Genomic DNA, 17600 nt, shown 5'->3' with positions numbered 1-17600 from the left:
AACCAGCCCTGAGCCGGTGACAAGGGTATTGAAAAGATGCACCTGAAACAGTGTCTGCGGGCTGCTGCATTTGCCAACCCGCTTTAATGCTGCTTTCCAGCGGCGAAGGCGCAGCAGCATTAACAGGGAAGCCAGAGCGAGCTTCCCCGGCAGTGGCGGCGGCGGCGGCGGTGGCGGTGGCGGCGGCGGCGGCGGCGGCACCGGCACCAGCGCAGTTTCCCCTCTCCCCAGCCCTGACTCTACGCGCACATGCGCAGTGCGCCCGCAGCCCTGGACCATTTGTCAGGACTACTCGTGAGACGGAGAAAAAAAAAAGAGAAAATTTGGGGGTAAGAAGCGGTTGATCGGATCTAATCTCTTATTAATCTGAAGATTTGTCCGTGCAAAAGCCATTCATTTATTTTTCTGGGTGAGGATGAAAGTTAAGAGACCTATAGAGAGAAGGAAGCGCACCCTCGTCTTGTGAAACAGATCAGGGGAGGGGAAAGGACAGAAGGGGTTTCTCCCCCACTTCTCTGCGCCTCTGGGAAAGAGAAGAAAACTTAATCCTGGGGAAAAAAGTGGGCAAGTGACTCGGAAACGGCTGGAGGGGGAGTCTCTGGGCATCTCACTCTTAAGTAGTGAGTGCGAGTGTGAAAGAGGAACAAAAGAGAGAGAAAAGAGAAAGGAAAAAATGGGGGGAGGAGAGACTTGTATTTTTTTCTTTGCGCGCACACGGGGAAGGGTGTGGGGGGCCGTGCGGAAAGGAGCCGGGGCGAGGCGGCCGCGTCGGGCTCTCGCCCGCGCGCAGGCGGCCAGATGCGTGTGTGCCCCCTCCCCCGCGCCCCCCGAGCTTGTCACTTTGGTCGCTTTCATGACACCGGGCGCGGGGTGGGGAGCGCGGCGGCGCCGGGCTCCGCCGGGGTGCGTGCCCGAGTGGGCGCCGCGGAGCCGCAGCCCGGGCGGCGAGCGCGGCGGCCGAGGCTGGGGGCGCCGGCGGGGGCGGCCGGGGCCGCGGATCGGTGCGGCGAGAGGCGCGAGCCCCGCGCGCCGCCCCTGCGGCCCCCTCCGCCCGTGTGGCCTTTGTGCCGGGCGCGCACCGGAGAGCGAGCGAGCGAGCGCGAGAAGTACAAGTACGGGAGACCGAGGCAGTGGGAAAAGAGGCCGGGCCACTTTCTCCCCGCTCGGGCTGCGGAGAATGGACTGGTTGAATGTGCAGGCGCGTCTCCCCGGCGTGTGCTCTGTGTGTGTGTGTGTGTGTGTGTGTGTGTGTGTGTGTGCGCGCGCGGCGGAAAGGCCTCCCCGACTCCCACCGCGCACACGCACACTCACACGCACGCACACACTCACGGACCCGCGGCGGGCTCGGCGGCCGAGAGTTTGCGTTTTCTTCCTCGCCGCCTCCCCCTTCCCGACCGACTGTGTGAGAATTTCATATAGATCAGCTCCAATTTCCGCCATTTTGGGAAAGTTGCACAAAAATAAACCCTCCGGTTTATTTCTGCCCGAGGCAGGAAAGTGCTTCGGGAAGCGAGGCGGCGCGGGCCCGCGGCGGCCGTCCGCGCGGGGGAGGGCGCAGGGCGCGGGCTCGCGGGCCGGGCCGGGAGCCCGCGCCGTCGCTGCATTCGCCCCGCGCCGTGCCGCGCCGGCCCGGGTGCGGGCGCGGGCGTGTGTCGGGAGGCGGCGGCCGCGGCGGCGGTAGCGGCGGGCGGCGGCGGCCGCCGCGCCGGGGAGGCGGGCGGGGGTTGGGGGGGGTGGAGGCGCGGGGCTGCTTTTCCTGCAACTTGTTTACGCCGTGCTTATACTGGGGAGGCAAAGAGGGGTCCGAGGCGGGGCCGCCGCCCGCCTCGCGCCGCGTGCGTGTGCCGTTCCGGGATAATGGGTTTTGCACACTAGCGTCCTGGGCCCGGCGGGCCGTCCTCGCGCCGCGGCGGCCCGGCGGGGGGAAGTAGAGGCCGGCGGGGGTGGGGATCGGGAAGCGCAGGAGCCGAGGCATCCGCCGCGCGCCCCGCGAGCTGGTGGGGCGGGGGGGGGGGAGGAGCGGGAGGAAAACTTGTGAGCCCTGGAAGCGGGGGAGGGGGGCGCAACTTCTGTGCTGGTGGTAAAACTTTAATTACCTTGAAAGAAAAAGGCCCTCCAGTCTCCCCCACCCTTTCTGGTCAAAGCCCGGCCCAAGCGCGACCGTGAGAGAAAGTTTAAAAGCGGGCACTTTCCTCCCCGCCTTCCCCGCGGAGGGGTGGGGGTATCTGTTTGTCCGTCTGCGCTCGGAGAGAGGTGGGGGTAACGAGCCGCCCTCCCGGGTCGCGAAGATCGTGGCTCTTACCCCACCCTTCCACGGGGAGACGAAGGTAAACGTCGCTTCGGTTTCCCTCCTACCTCCCCCCTCCCCGCTTCCTTTTCCTCCCCCTCCCTGCCGATTTTTTGAGGGGACCCAAAAAACGGAGTCTCTTTCCTTATGCAACTTCCTCGGGCGCTGTGAGCACGGCCCTTCCCCCTCCCTGCATCCCTCGGCCCGCTCCTCTACCACCTCGGGTCTACCGCCAGAAAAATGCGTTAGAGATCCTTCAGAGTGCACCGAAACAAAAATAGATTTTTGATTGTTCTGAGTTTAAGTTCAGGGAAACTGAGATGAGAAATAAGAATGGGGCGGGGGGGGAGCGGCTGGAGCGAGTGCGTCGAATATTAATTTTGATTTTCCTAGAGGGTTGTTTGTAATAGCTTTATTGGTTTGGGGAGCCCGAGAGTCTCTGTACTGGCTAGCTCGGTCGCGTGGATTTTTGCGCAAGTTTTTAGAAAAACACTGACTCGAGTAGAGCATTTCTCCGGAAAGTTTCAAGTGCAGCAAAATAGCGAACGTACAAAACTGGCCAAGGGGAGACCTCTAGTGGTTAAACGCATCTTTAAGTTCGGAAGGCCGAGAGCAAACTTTGGCCTTTACTTTTAGCTACGTAGTCCGTTCAGACGTGGAAGTAATTAGACGACCCGAGCGAGCAGCCAGATGTTGTGTGAGAGGATGCTGAGCAGAAATAGAAAGTTTAGTACATTGGAGAGCAAATGAGATCTGAGGACCCAGACTCTACAGCTTCCACTCTTCATTACTTCTATGGGAAAAAACACTTCGCTTTTATTCTGGGGTTTGAGATTGGTCACTCTCTGGATTAGAAGCAATTGTTTTCTATGTTTATCGTTGTCTACACATTTGATCAACTTTTAATCAGGAGTCACAGCGGATAATTTCATTTGAACGTTAATAAAAATGCAAAGTGCAATTTGTGTTTAAAACTTCGAAAAAATGAGAAAGACCTTTGGTTGAAATTTGCCTTTTATGTGAGCTGATCATTTTATTCTCTAATAAATATAATTTAAGGCTGGTATTTAGTTTCTTAAACATACAGTTATATATAGTCATAAAATAAATGGCCCCTTTTAGTGCTAAGAGTGTAATTTTGTTTCACTGCAAAAGACATTATTTCTGAATGCTTTGTATAATTTGTGATTTAAACGCTTAAATATTTGATATATGGACAAAACTTGCTTACATAGTATCTATTCTTTTGCCAGTGTGTGTTCTGCGTAGTAACTTTAGTTTTAAGAAAAGCAATGAGAGAAATGAAAGTTGAATCAAATGACCCTTGTAACTTTCATCTGCTTGTCATACAATGGGAGAGACTTTAATGGGGGAATTTAGGGGAGGGCAATGATATAAATGATAAAATCTAGTTCATCTCATCCAGAACTAGTTTTTTTTTTTTTTTTTTAACATACCAAGTGGTAATGTACGAAATTATGCAATAAATCAGCAATTCAAAATTTATGCATATTAATTGTGGGTTTGAAGGCTTCTTTTTTTTATGACAATATTTTGATTTTATTTGTCCTCCCTTTAAATCAATGCTAGACCTCCGGAAGAAGTCTTGAGGGTGGACGACAGTCTTAAAGACCATCAGACAATTATTTCTTCACTGCAACTAGGTAAGAGTTGCATGTTGAAACAAATTCCTTGATATACTTGCAAATGTTAAAAGCTGCATTTGGGGATGAGGGAGGAGAGTGTGGAACAAGGTTGGCAGAAAAACATCATTTTGTGAGGGCCGCTTTGAATGCGTGAAAGTCTTGACACTGAGTGTGATTGAGGCTCCAATTAAAACAGGAAAAGTTAAGAGATTGTTCTGGATAACCTTTGGACTGGCTTTTTGCTAGATTCTTAATTCACACTCCAATAGCACCTGTTTTCTACTGAAAATAAATAGCTTTATTCTTTGGAATTGAGAAAGTGGGAAAACTAGAACAAAGCAATTGTGAATTAATATAACTGTTGTATAAGTACACAGTGATATGGCAGGTTCTGAAACTTGGTAAAATTTTGTAGGTGAAATTCACAACAAGATCTTTGGGGATATTTAAGTAACTTATATTCTGTGACTCAAGTCCAACGGTGGGCTGACTTGTGCCAAATATTGAATCATAGGTTATAGTGAGTTTCCAGTGTGTTATCATAAACTTGTCAACTTTTAAGCATATCACCACAGGGAATACAGCTGTTGTCCAGTAGAGATCCCTTTGGTAATTTTGGAGGGTGCTGGTTTGTCTCCAATAATCCAGGGCCTACTTTCAGGACAAAGGTCATTCTCAGGCAAAGGGGGGCCCTCTCTGGCTAGAGCATCAAAGTACATTTGTGCTACTGTAGTGCTTTCTACTATGTATACCTTTTTTCTTTTGATCTTTCCCTTTCTTTTTCTGCCTTTCATTTTCCTTCTCTGTCTTGAGTATTAAAGGAGTTGCTAATTCTTGTTTGGCAAAAACAAAAGAAAACAAAATAAATTAGCAGGACTAATAATCCCTATTGAGCCACCTTATAACCAGGGTAGATGTGGTCTCGATGTCATTACTGAATAAATACCAATATAAAAATGATTGTTAAAAGGGAATTTATTGTCATTTTCTGCTTGTGGATCATCTTGAGTAGTATAATTAGCAAAATAAATAGATGTCCACGTAGGTGATGCAGCAGAGACAAGGGGGCAAGAACGGCTCCAAGGAGATCGCCCAGACAGAAGTTGAGTTCAGGCAGAGTGAAATGTGTTTCCTAGGATGGTGAGTTTCATGTTTAGATGTGCTGAGTGGAAGACAGTGATTATTTTTCTTCATTTGGGGAATCATCGTGAGTGTAGATAGAGTACTAGAATAGGAATCAGAAGACAATTTAGCCACTAAATGTACCACTTTGTGTAAGTCGCTTTAACTCTTTCAGCCTAGATTTCCCCATCTGGAAAACTGGAGCAACAATGCTTGCCTTGGTTTCTTTGTTGAAGGGATCAAATAAAATAAGGTTTTGAGCACTATGAAGAGCTATTCAAATGTTTGAAATGGTTGTCATATTACCGTTTCACCTTAGCCAGGTTTTGTGAAAAGGGCAGGAGGTAGGTTTTTAAGAGCTGAACAGAGTGATTTAATTCCTGGCTAAAATTATTAGATTAGTTTTTGGTCTATATATTATATGGACTTGTCACAATACTTCTGGGGGATATTTCTTTTCTTTAGGAAAATGGTAGTTTCTCTTTTACAGCTTTGGCTCCTTGAGAGAAGGGACCATGTTTTTAACATGGTGTTGAATACAAATTGAGATTTATTTATCCCAAACTAGTCATTTGCTACGTAGGAGTAGATAAAATAAATACTTTTAAATATAAAATGATTCCAAATTGTGGAAATGGTAGGGTGATGAAAGTAGAAGGGTTGGTGTGAGGGGAATTCATGTGCTGTAATTAATAGTTTAGTTGTGTGAATCTGCTGGGAAATGAGGATGAGAAAATAGGTAACTGGAGTAGTAAGAATTTAAACTCTCGGGGCCAGAAAATGGGTCCTGCAAATGACTGTGGATTTAGGGGAAGCTACCTGTAGGGCTTTTTCCCCCCTATGTTTTCTAGACCTCTTTGCTGCTTTATTCTAATTCTAATCAACTGTTATCTACATAGAAAAAAGAAAACAAGTACTATCTGTCATTGTTTTCCATTTGATGATACTGAACTTGACAAACTCTGACAAGTTTTAGTTTAGTTTATCTCACTTCTCTTGTAAATTATCCAATCAATATGCTAAGAACCCAAAAACCCCATAGTGAAGGAAAGAAGAAATATATGTCCTGTTTAATTCGTCCCTGAGTAATCGAAGGTTGGTTCTTGAAAAATTCCACTGGTTTGTTTTGTTTGGTAGTTTATTTCTAAGAAATACATATATCAACAAAGGCTATTTATAATAGGATGGGAAACTTACAAAAGAAGTTACTTTATGTGGTGTGGACAAGGGTACCCTTGGGGTCCCAAGGTTGGGTAACCTGAGTAATCTCTCTAGCGATGTTTCTACTAGTTAACTCATTTTTATTGAGCTCTTACTGTGCTGAACACTGAAAGACTAGGTCTTTGCCCTTGATGAGTTCCCTACACGCTTACCCCAGGAGTTTGATTTATGAAGTCGAATTGAAAAAAGCCTTTAAGAAGTCCTTTTGTAGGAGACAGGGTGGTTTGAAGGAAAGAACAAGGACTTTTGAGAGGAACTTGTATAAAGTTGGGTGATCCTGGATGTGGCTCCAGTTTCTTACTCAGAAGTGGACTTATAGTTAATGACTTGGGTAGTGGTTAGAAGAATTACATATGTATTATAGTAAAACCTTTTTATTATTATTTACTATTCTTTCTGTAAGTCAGTGTTTTATGTCAGTCCACAAATATTTATTGAGTATCTATTTTGTGTATGTCTCCTTTGGGAAGTGCTTCACATAATCAATACTTAGAATAGGGTGAAATGAATGAATTTGTTGAGGCTACAGAGAAAGCAACAGTCTTTGGCCTCAGTGTGTTCATAATCTAGTTGAGGAGATAATCTATACACATACAATGGTAATTACCAAAACAAAGCCATGGTTCAGTGCTAGTGAAAGGTAGATAGAGGTGAATACAGTTAAGTACTATGGTGGTACTACTGGATGTGTTTCCTAAGGTAGGGACCTGGAAGGTAGGGTGCCCTCTGCAAAACACTGTGAAGTGTTGATACAGTCAATGTAATTGTGTATTGAGTGCCTTCTGAATGTCAAGCATTAAGCTAGATATTTTATATTCATTCATTGATTCGCTCATTCATTCATCTAACAAAAACTTACCGAGTGCCTTCTGTATGCCCAGGTACTGTTCTAGACACTGAATATTATCCCTAATACTTTCACTAACCTTGAGCATTTGGTATTATTAATTCTCTTTTAGAGCAAACTGGTGCTCAGAGATACTTAGTAACTTGTCTTAGTTCATATCATGCACTTTGAAAGGGGTGGGACCAGGGAAAATGACACTGGCTTTTGTTTTGTTATGTCTTTAACTTTCTAATTTTCCAAATAGTAATTCTTAGAATATTTCTAAGAAAACACATTTCCAGATTAATGTATTTGCTCTTATACGTTGGTTCGCTAAGATGAGCAATAGCGAACAGGTGTAAGAAAAAATTACGGGAAGAAAACACTGTCTCTTCACTTTCCTCTTTTTTGTTCCTTTTTTTAAAAGTTGGGGAAAGACTGAGTTATACTGAAAAGAACACCTTGGTCTAGTTCATGGCCTTGAAATGATCACTAACTGTTAATAAAACATTACTCAGATTAGTTTTGGGAATTACTGGGCTTATATATAAAAAGATTTCACTTGTTCTGTATAGGAAGAGACCTGATAAGGCAGTAGGGTGTGTTGTCAAAAAGTGTAAATCAATCAGTCATCAATCAAAAGATTGGGACCTAAATTTACCATTTTGTGAGCTCAAAACATGATGGAATTTATTCTGATTATAAAAGAAGAAAATTAAAATGAGGGATAGAGATAATGGTGGTGAGAAGCTGGGGGTAGAGAGGAATGTAGTGTTAGAATCAAAGTTTAATAAAGATAACGGAATATGACTAAGAATATATTCACCAAAATACGATAACTACTGATACTATACTCTTTAACTAGAAGAGTAGGCCCATTTACAAAATGAAGTGAAGAGTTTTTGATTCATTGGGTGGTTCAGGATTACAGTGGGAGTCATATAATATTTCTGTTATCTGAGTCGTGGTCCATCAAGCAGAGCTTTTGTCTGACTTGGAAGGATGCTACTGCAGGCATTGATTATAGGGTGATGGGCTGTTTCTCCTTTGTTTTTGTTTGCTTTTTGTTTTGTTTTTTACATTTTTATTGGGGTATAGTTGATTTACAATGTTGTGTTAGTTTCAGGTGTACAGCCTGTTTCTCCTTTGTTGAAACACTGTCATCCAGTAAATTTTTTTGAGTACCTGCTGTGTGCCAGGCCTTTTCAAGATTGGACTATAGCTTTATGTTATGTGAAATGTTATAGAATTAAACCAGTTCAGTTCCTAAAACACTTTCAGTAGGATGGTTCAGGCACCAAAATCAGTTGATTATTTTTCTCCCATCTGTTATACTGATTGAACCCTGAACTGTGAATTGAGATCCCTGGACCATTTGTTAAGTGGTCTAGATAATTTCACCCCATTGGTTAGTGGTCTTATTTGGCAGATTGGAGGCCTAGCTGTTCAATCTATTGATAAGGGGTTTAGCTACAAATGGTTATCAGGATAAGCCCTGTAGACATGACTTATGTGACAGAAATAAAATCTGGTCAAATCTAATTTATTATATGCAAAAGAGAAATCAAGTGTAAATCTTTTAATTCTAGCTCTATGTTCTATAAAAATATGAAGCAGAATAAGAAAAAAGATACTGCTTTTAGCATTTTAAAAATTACGAAGTAAAATAAGAAAAAAGAACAAGATACTACTTTTAGTTTTCTTTTTTAATTTAAGTTCATGCATATTTTGCATAAGCGTGGAAATATCAGTGTGAGACAGGTTCTTGCTCTTTTTATTCCCTTGAATCCCTCTAATGGGTGTAAAATTTCTATTATTACACTACTAGTGTAATATGTTGATGACATGATAGCACTTTTCAGGATATTTTTGCCTCAAATTGAGATACAGTCTGTACACTGAAAATGAACTTCAAATAAAAGCATTTGAAGAGAGTATATTAAATATGCTGTAAGACTGTTAATGTCAGTTTGTGATTTCATTTTCTATGTACATTTTTTTTTCTTGAAAGGCATTTTTCATTTTCTGTTCCTCCTTCAGAGGAAGTAAGTAGGTTAGGCCACAGAATCTCAAATAATTCATCCTTCTTACAGTAACAAACGGAAGGGCAGGAAGTTGAGATTTCATAAAGGTTGCCTTCAGTGACTACCCCTTTGCATGTAATCTCCATGGCAGAAAAGGTAGCAAATCAGAGAAACCATCAATATGTTATAACTAGGGTCGTTTTCATTAAAACATGACCAGTAGATAACTACTGGTGGTGGTGGGGTGTTTCTGAAAAAGTATCAATAAGAAGGAACTGTCCTAATAACTGATTTCATATTTAAAGGAAGGCATCTACTATATAAGCATATATATGGACAGGAGACCCAGATTCCCAAGGATTTGTTCTTGATGCTACTGAGATTTCAGTTCTCACATTGAAATGATCTAGAGTTTTACCTGCCTAAAAGTCTATGAACTTGGGCCCTCAGGGCAAAATTTCACATCTCTCCACAACAGATCTCAGTTCCAGTATGTGTGCGATTCAGAGTTCTTGCCAGTCAGAGTGAGTAGAATATCAAAGCTGGTATCTGTCATGCTTGATTTGAAAGGAAAATTTTTCTTTGTAGCAAAATGTGTTTGTTGAGAGATGCTTCAGGTGTGAGTTTAGATTTTTCTCTTATCCTTATTGAATAAGCCTGTTTAAGAGGTTTGAATTTAACTTCTTTTGATGTATTCTTCACTGACACTTAAATAAGGAGGGTTTCTTGGAGCAGGAATGTTATCCTTCTGCCAAAGAGGTAAATAAATACTTAGCAGCCTCGTTGTTAGTTAGAATTTTCACTGGAGAATAAGAGATAGATGGACAAATGAAGATCTTTTCCTGATTTCCTCTCTCCCCAGCCCCTGCCCACAACTAGTCTGTTAAATTTTCCCCTTCTATTTTATTCATTCATTTGATAAATTTTTGTTGATTCCTACTGTGGATAATCACACGGGATAGCGAAATGAATAAATCCAGTTTTCTTTCCTCCAAAACCTCCTGTAAGTAAATGATCATGATATGATGTAATAAGTATTATAATTGGGGTATAGATTCTGCCTTTCCAGCCCCTCTTCTCCTGGCATCTTACATACACATATTCCAGTACTTGTACAGAGAAAGACTCACTGTAGTCATTTGAGTCCCCTTTGGAGAGGATCCATAGCTTTCATCCCTCTTTTTCCTCCTGGCCTCTTGCTGCGATCTCTTACGGTGCTTTCTGTTTGCCTCTGTACTAGCTTTCTTGAAAGCAGGTCCTGGAACCACAGTTGGTATGCAAGGAAGCTTTTATGCCTCCTCAGCAAAAATGTCACAGTAAGGTTGCCAGTGGCTTAGTCTTGGGTCGCTGTTCAGAGATTATGTCCTTCATACTTTTCTCCTTGTTAAAATGTTCTTTATAAGAGCTTCGGAAAACTAATACTTATTGACCTTTCATCAGTTTCCCAAATTCATTTTGAAATTTTATTTGTCCATGAAATCCCAGAATCCTACCACAGTTCTTAACTTCCACTTTTCTCCACCTTCACCCCTGGACTCTTGAGAAATCAAATAGGACTTTGTGGTGCAAAGGTATTGGCTTTTGCACAGTTATCAACTCCTCTGCCCTGGGATACTTCAGACATCTGGTAAACCCATGTTTGGAGGGGATGTGGACACTGGAGAGCAGCTTGTTTCTTTTCTTCAAAGTAACTGTAGCTGTTGTGGACTGAGTGTCCAAAAAGTACAAACCACTTTTAACATGCATAATTAAAAAAATTTTTAATCCATATGAAGTAGATATTCCTATTCCATTTTTTAGATGAAGGAGCTAAGGCTCAAGAGAGGTTGGGTACCCTGCCCAAGATTATACAGCTAGTAAACTGTGAAGCCAGGATTCAACCCAGGCACTCTGGCTGCTGTGCTTTTCACCTTTACATTAGATTGGCTTCTTTACTGACTAAAATGCAATGTGTTGGGCACTATGGTATAGTTTGAGGGGCACTGTCTTGGGAGGTAGAAGTCCGTTTATTGGTTGGGTGATCTTTTCTTATCTGTAAAATGAGGCTAAGAATTCTTGGCCATCTTAAAAGGTAGCTGTGAGGGTCAACTGGTCTAGTATTGGTAAGAGACTTTAAAATGGCAAAGCGTAGAAGAAACCCTCCAGCTCCAGTCTGTTTGTATCTCTGGAATGAGTCAGGCTGGTTGGCTTTGTGTGACTACCCCTACATGGCCGTGTGTTTGTGGGTATGTGAGCTCCCCCGTTACAGGCTGTGTCCCTCTCTGGTGTCATGAAAGTACATAGGAGGCCATTAGAGAATAAATCAGAAAACCATAGATAGACCTCAGGAGGCAGAGGTTTTGTCTTTCTCAGGATCACTTTCTCCAGCCTGGACTCTAGGTCCTGAGGGCATTCCCCAGTGTTAGACACTACAAATCTCAGCACATGGATGCAGATGGGGAGCTCAGGCAGGAGGTGGCACGTCTGTAGTTGACTCTAACCTGAAGATGAATAAATTCTACCCTGTAAAATACTGCCTGCTCTCATGTTGTTTCTTGAATTTATTTTCTATAACTCAGCATTTTCCGAAAAGGGGATTCCATGGACCTCGCTGTACTGTGATAACAGAGCCACAAGGCTAAGTGACTGTGGGAAACTTGGGCTCAGACAGCACTTCACAGATTGCTGCACTGCTGCTGACATGCGCCATCCGTCTCCCTAAGACCCCAGGGGGTTACACATCTCCCTCACCGCAAAACTTTTATCACGGGACATGCAGAAATGGTCTAAAAGTTTTGAGGGGCAGACTTTGAGAAATGTGGCCCTAGCTTTTCATCTCATCCTGTTTACATGCCTTAGCCTGGTCCACAGTGTGGTGCCAGCCCAGCATGGTGGCCGAGAGAGCCTGGCCTTTGGGTCCAACTCCCTCCCCACACAGCAAATCCTTCTCCATTACTTCAGAGGTATTGTTCTATGAAGAAAGCTAGTCATTTCTGGAGCCATGTAAATATAGGTATTATTATTATTAACAATGCAACATGTACTTTTATGTAGTGATCTTGACATCTTCTGATGGAGCTTTGAACACAGGTGACTTACTATAAGAGATGCCATTGAAATAAAATGAAGGGAAAGGGAAAAAAAAAGCCACTGACTAATTTTTTGAGGTCACAGAGCGACTCTCATGAGTGCAAATAATTGTTAAACCAGATAATTAGAGTAGAAAGTTAAGATTTTATTGACTGCTTACTATGGGATAGGCACTGTGCTGAGGTATTACCTGGCTTATCTCATGTAATCCTCACCATTGCCCAATGAAGAAAAGTTCTGTTATTTGCCACATTTTACAGGTGGGGAAATTGAGGCTTCAAGGGATTAGTTGGTCTTATGTCACAGAATAGGTAATCGTTAATCTCTGGAAAGTGAATTGAAGGGAGGAAAGGAAGGCTGTGGTTTGTTTAGGAAAGGGAGAGGGATGGAAAGAGGAACTTGAGAGAGAGTGGCAGGTTTTGAGGATGATGCATGACGTGTTTGATTTGCGTCTGTCTATGAAAGGATGACAAGGGGCAGGGTGAGTGGGGATGGGGAGGCCCAAAACAGTTTTATACGCCACTTTAATAACGTGTTTAGCAGTGGGCAGAGGCCGTTTTGATGATATTACCGAAGATGACGCTTAGGACTTTTTTGAGAATGTCACAATGTGCCAGAGACAGCATTTGGTTAGTGATTGATGATTTCTACAAAGTACACCAAAAGCCAACTTCAGTTGATGGTATTAATGTGGGCATCCTAGCAACAAGGCATTGGATCCCCACAGTGGAGGCTGACTTTCCTTATTGCCATCTTACTCTTCTGCATAACGATCATTTTTGTTTCTTTCGTGGTCATGATTTTAGGGTTAACATTCCTGACTTACTCTTCACAAAAGATAACATTGCCCTCTTGAACCCAAAACTGATGAGTTTAGTCCGTTGACACCAGGCACTGAGATCTCAGCCCCGGCATCTCTCTGAATGACAGAATTTAAATCTGATTCTCAGTTGCTGCTTCTGAGGTCACGTCTACCCCCATTTTACAACTACTGCCAGCTCTTGGCCTTGTCATCTCTGTAACTTATTTTTGAAAAATGCACCTGTTAACTGTAAAGCTATAAAATGGAATTCTAAAAAAGCAACTTCATGTAAAATTATTAAAACCATTTAACTGGTCTTAGTGAACAGTAACGAGCCGTTCTTTTAAATACTGTAATATTTTGAAAACAATGGTTTGAGCAGGAATGGCCAGGCTACAGTTAGTACACTTTCTTTAGTAATCTTTAATTCTCACCTTATCTGCAGATCCAGACTTTTGGTTTATAGGCAAGGCCCACTCTCTTACTTTATGTTGGAACGTACTAGATTGGGTTGCTTATCTTTCAGGGGACTGTTCTCTCCATCACAGCCCCAGGCAGCCTCTTCACCTTGAACTTGCTGTAGAAGTGCAGCCCTGGGGGAGTCTCTGCTCCCACTCTAAGCCACCATTTTATCCTCTCCTGGAAGATGTGAGGGGAGGAATCCTATGAAAGGATTATGAAGGACTCTGTTTATCTCCAGTCAAAATAAGATACAGTAGATTCTTGACATTTGTGAGGGATACAGCCCAAGACCATCGCCAAGTCTCAACCTGAAAAAAATCATTGTAGCATGTAATTCCTCCCTTCAAATTACTAAAGTATAACTGAAAAATGTAAATGATCTCTCTAGACCTTAAATACTTATCTCGCTTGATGAGCAACTTTTGTGCTGTCGAGAGCACTTATTGAAACAAATTCACACATCTTTTCTACTTATTTCCTTTTGGAGCATTTGGTAGTTTTGTTCACATAGTGTGTCTGAGTCATCATTGCATTTGACATTTCAGCCTTTGATTTATCCGAAACTTCTATTTTGTGGCTGGGACCTATCACTTTCATAAACATTTCCGTATTCTCCTCGTTCTGTCATCAACACTAGAATCAACTAGCAGTTGCTTTTGTTTCATTTCTTAACAAGAAACAAAGTTTTTATCACTTTATTTACAGTGGTCATAGCACTCAGACAAAGCACTGTGACTCAGAGCGCACCTGGACCTTGGCCGGGACTCTCAGTTTATGGAGTGTTATTCAGAATCGTGTCTCTGCAAAATGGCAAATTACTAAATGTCATGGGAACTTCAGCTGTCACTCAGGAATGGTAGAAACCATAAGTAGTCTGTGAGTGCCAAGGTTCTACTGTATGTTTTTGATACCTCAGTTGTGGAGAAGTGAACCCTACCCTTTCTCTTTTCACCCATCTGTGAAGCTGATACATTTGCATATATAGTTAAATACCTACGAGTTAAATTACCCAAGAGCTTTGGGGAAGTTGATTTTCCTAGCACCTTCTAGTCTATAGCTTCATTTGTTGGCATCAGTAACAAGCTAAGTATCTTCGTAAGAAGACGTGCCTTTCAAAACATGGAGTATTTTAAATAAATATGAAACAGGATTTTAAAACATTTTTTTTTAATGTAACTTTTTTTCTTAGAAAAACCCCACACGTTTAAACATTCAACAGGTACTAAAGGGTACACTACACAGAGAGCAGGTTCCCTCCCTTGGTTGTCTTTCAGTCAGTCGTTGCTCCTTCCTGGATGCGGCCAGTGTTACCAGCTTCTGACAAATCCTGACAAAGATAGGCTATGCATATATAAGCAATACACGTATTTATATATACCCCATTTGTTTTACACAAATGGTAGCACACAGTTTTTATACCTTGCATAAAATCAGTAGTATTAACAGTATCTTGGAGCTCTATCTATATCAGAATGTAAAGAGTTTCCTCATTGTTCTTCGTTTTTGTTTTTTGTTTTTTGTTTTTTTATTTATGGCTGTGTTGGGTCTTCGTTGCTGCGCGCGGGCTTTCTCTAATTGCGGCGAGCGGGGGTTACTCTTTGTTGTAGTGCACAGGCTTCTCGTTGCGGTGGCTTCTCTTGTTGCGGAGCACGGGCTCTAGGCGCACGGGCTTCAGTAGTTGTGGCGCGCAGGCTCAGTAGTTGTGGCTCGCGGGCTCTAGAGCGCAGGCTCAGTAGTTGTGGCGCATGGGCTTAGTTGCTCCGTGGCCTGTGGGATCTTCCCGAACCAGGGCTCGAACCCATGTCCCCTACATTGGCAGGCAGATTTTTAACCACTGCACCACCAGGGAGGTCCCCCTCATTGTTTTTTAACCATTGTATATGGCTGTACCACAATTGTCCTTTACTGATGGACAGTCAGGTTGTTTCCAGTTTTCTAACATTACAAACAGTGCTCTAGTCCATGAATCACCTTTTACGTTTTTTTATACATGTAAGTATCTATAGGATAAATTTCTAGAGGTAGAAGGGCTGAATTGGAGGATATGTTCTTGAAAATTGATCTCCATGGAGGTTGGTTCAATCAATAGTGCCACCATCGGTATATGAGAGGGCTTGCATCTCCATATTCTTATAACATAGGATTTTTAAATGTAAGGTGTTAACTAATTTCATCACCACCTAATGTTTCTAGATTACTAGTGGTACATGTAGGCTAGGGCTTCCAGAGATTTCTTTGCATGAGAGATTGAGGAAGTGCATCCATTCGATACATGATTCCCAGGGAGAGTCAAGTTGCACAGCTTTGGTTTAGAGACAAGGCGTGGTGCAGGAGAGAGAGAAGAGGTAATTCTGAGGACAGTGTTAAAATGTCATTTAGTCTGTCCTCCAGCCCTTTTGCTGAATTCTTAGGGCAAGGAAATTGTAATAAAAATGAGTAAAAGCTGAAGTGAACTGTTTCACAAAAGAGGGACTTCGGGAGTATAATACATTTGCATTGGTGCCAACAGTAATGGTCTTCACCTTCAGTAAAATTATCAGCTCCTTGATGAGGCATCCACAGTGGGCATTGGTGGGAGCACATTGGGTGTCAGTACCCTTGATATTAGCCATTGTCAGCCGTAACATAGGTGAGTGGGAATCAGAAGCTGCATGGATGCATTTGCTGGATATCTGATCTCGAAAGCTGTCCCTTTTGACATCAGCAGTGGCTGGAGACCATTAGCATTTAGAAGAGGTTAGGAGAAAAGTGGTACATCTTGGCTAATAACACAGAGGACCCATCATGGCACATATTTAAGATACTTCCTTAGGAAGTCTCAGCAGCATTAACAAGAGATTTGGGGTGTGATTTTCTGCAAATGAGAAATACTGTTTGTGACTTGTACTGTGAGTGACCATTATCTACCTGGTTTTTAGGCCCGTGGAATACAGGTTACACATGGGATGATGGACCAGTGCCAGGTGAAAATTAAAGAAAATATAGAGCATAGCATTTCTAAGTACTAAAAAAAAAAAAAAAATTACTTAACTCTTAGAAGCACAATTTGTTGAAGTGAAAGGACTTTGTATGTTTGTGTACAAGTGCACACACTTACAGAAGATGAAAAAGGAGGACGATTTAGGGTGTCATAAAACCAGCTTCTGTTCAAATAATATTGGTTGCTGGTTGTTCTACCTGATTAGGAGATGGTGGGAAAATGCCTAATCTATCGTAGCTGTTCAGACTTCATGTGATAGTGAAAGTAGCCAGTGGCTTCACAATTGGATAAAGGAAAGGACAATGTAGTGAATATTTTTATGCTATTATATTTTATACAAAATGTCCACAAGCCTTAGAATGAAACAACGGATGGAAACAATTTTTATAAATTTTAGATATGTGCTTGCAGGCAGAGTATACTATGTAACATTACCAGTGTTTTGTATAGCAAAAGCATATTCTAATTATTTCCTAAAATATGTAATAAACATTTACTGCAGCTTTTGTACAGTGATAGCTTTTAGATTACTCCTATTTTCTATTCCTCCTCCTAGTCACAGACAGCATTTTTGCTGATGTAACTTTCATACATTTATGGTTTTTAGGTAGGAAAAGACCAAAAATCTATTTGTGTTGAATATGTGTCTCAATGACATTTTGTTAATAAGCATATATTTGATGGCACTTTACTAAAAAGGATACATGTTGTACTGATCTGCATAAATCGAGAACTTTGGACCTAGTAAACTGGTTTCTGGATTTGCTGTGTTCCAAGAAGTAAAATGGGGAAAAGTAGGCTTAGCCAGATTCTCAGAGGGGGTAAGACTTTGAGACAGCACAAGACAGTGGTTGAGAAAAAAGCCCAGGGTTGGAATCAGACTGACCTGGGTTAAAATCCTGGGTATGCCACCAAGTATGGTTTTGGGTGAGTTACTGAACTCTGCACTTTTTTCAGTGTCGACTAGAGGGATGATAGAACCCATCTTTCTGTGAGAAACAAATAAATGAAATAATTTGTGTAAGTTGTCTGATGTTTTGAATCCTTTTCTGGAAGAAGATGCGATTGAATGAATAAATGAAAAATTTTTCTTATTAAAGGATCACTCAGATTTTACCTGGTTTATCCACCAGGGGGAAAATTATTCTATCACTCTACTAT

At 42.4% G+C, this 17600-nt stretch overlaps 1 protein-coding gene across 6 annotated transcripts in view; it reads left to right on the top strand.

Annotated features, from left to right (window-relative positions):
- The first annotated feature begins 200 nt into the window (after positions 1 to 200).
- L3MBTL3 (L3MBTL histone methyl-lysine binding protein 3) overlaps positions 201 to 17600 on the top strand; it is a 120100-nt gene continuing 102700 nt past the window's right edge. For 4 of the 6 annotated variants that reach the window (XM_036872190.1, XM_036872195.1, XM_036872196.1 and 1 more), the window contains exons 1-2: positions 2091 to 2327; positions 3878 to 3951. The gene's annotated coding sequence lies outside the window, so the exon portion shown is untranslated. Of the gene's footprint in view, positions 330 to 2090; positions 2328 to 3877; positions 3952 to 17600 lie in introns of those variants that run through there. The other 2 variants (XM_036872191.1, XM_036872192.1) reach the window with 2 other exon arrangements.

The sequence above is a fragment of the Balaenoptera musculus genome, chromosome 12, assembly GCF_009873245.2.
Source record: "Balaenoptera musculus isolate JJ_BM4_2016_0621 chromosome 12, mBalMus1.pri.v3, whole genome shotgun sequence".
Lineage (NCBI taxonomy): Eukaryota > Metazoa > Chordata > Mammalia > Artiodactyla > Balaenopteridae > Balaenoptera > Balaenoptera musculus.
Note: the sequence above shows the minus strand (reverse complement) of the source record. Positions and strands in the feature narration are given on the sequence as shown.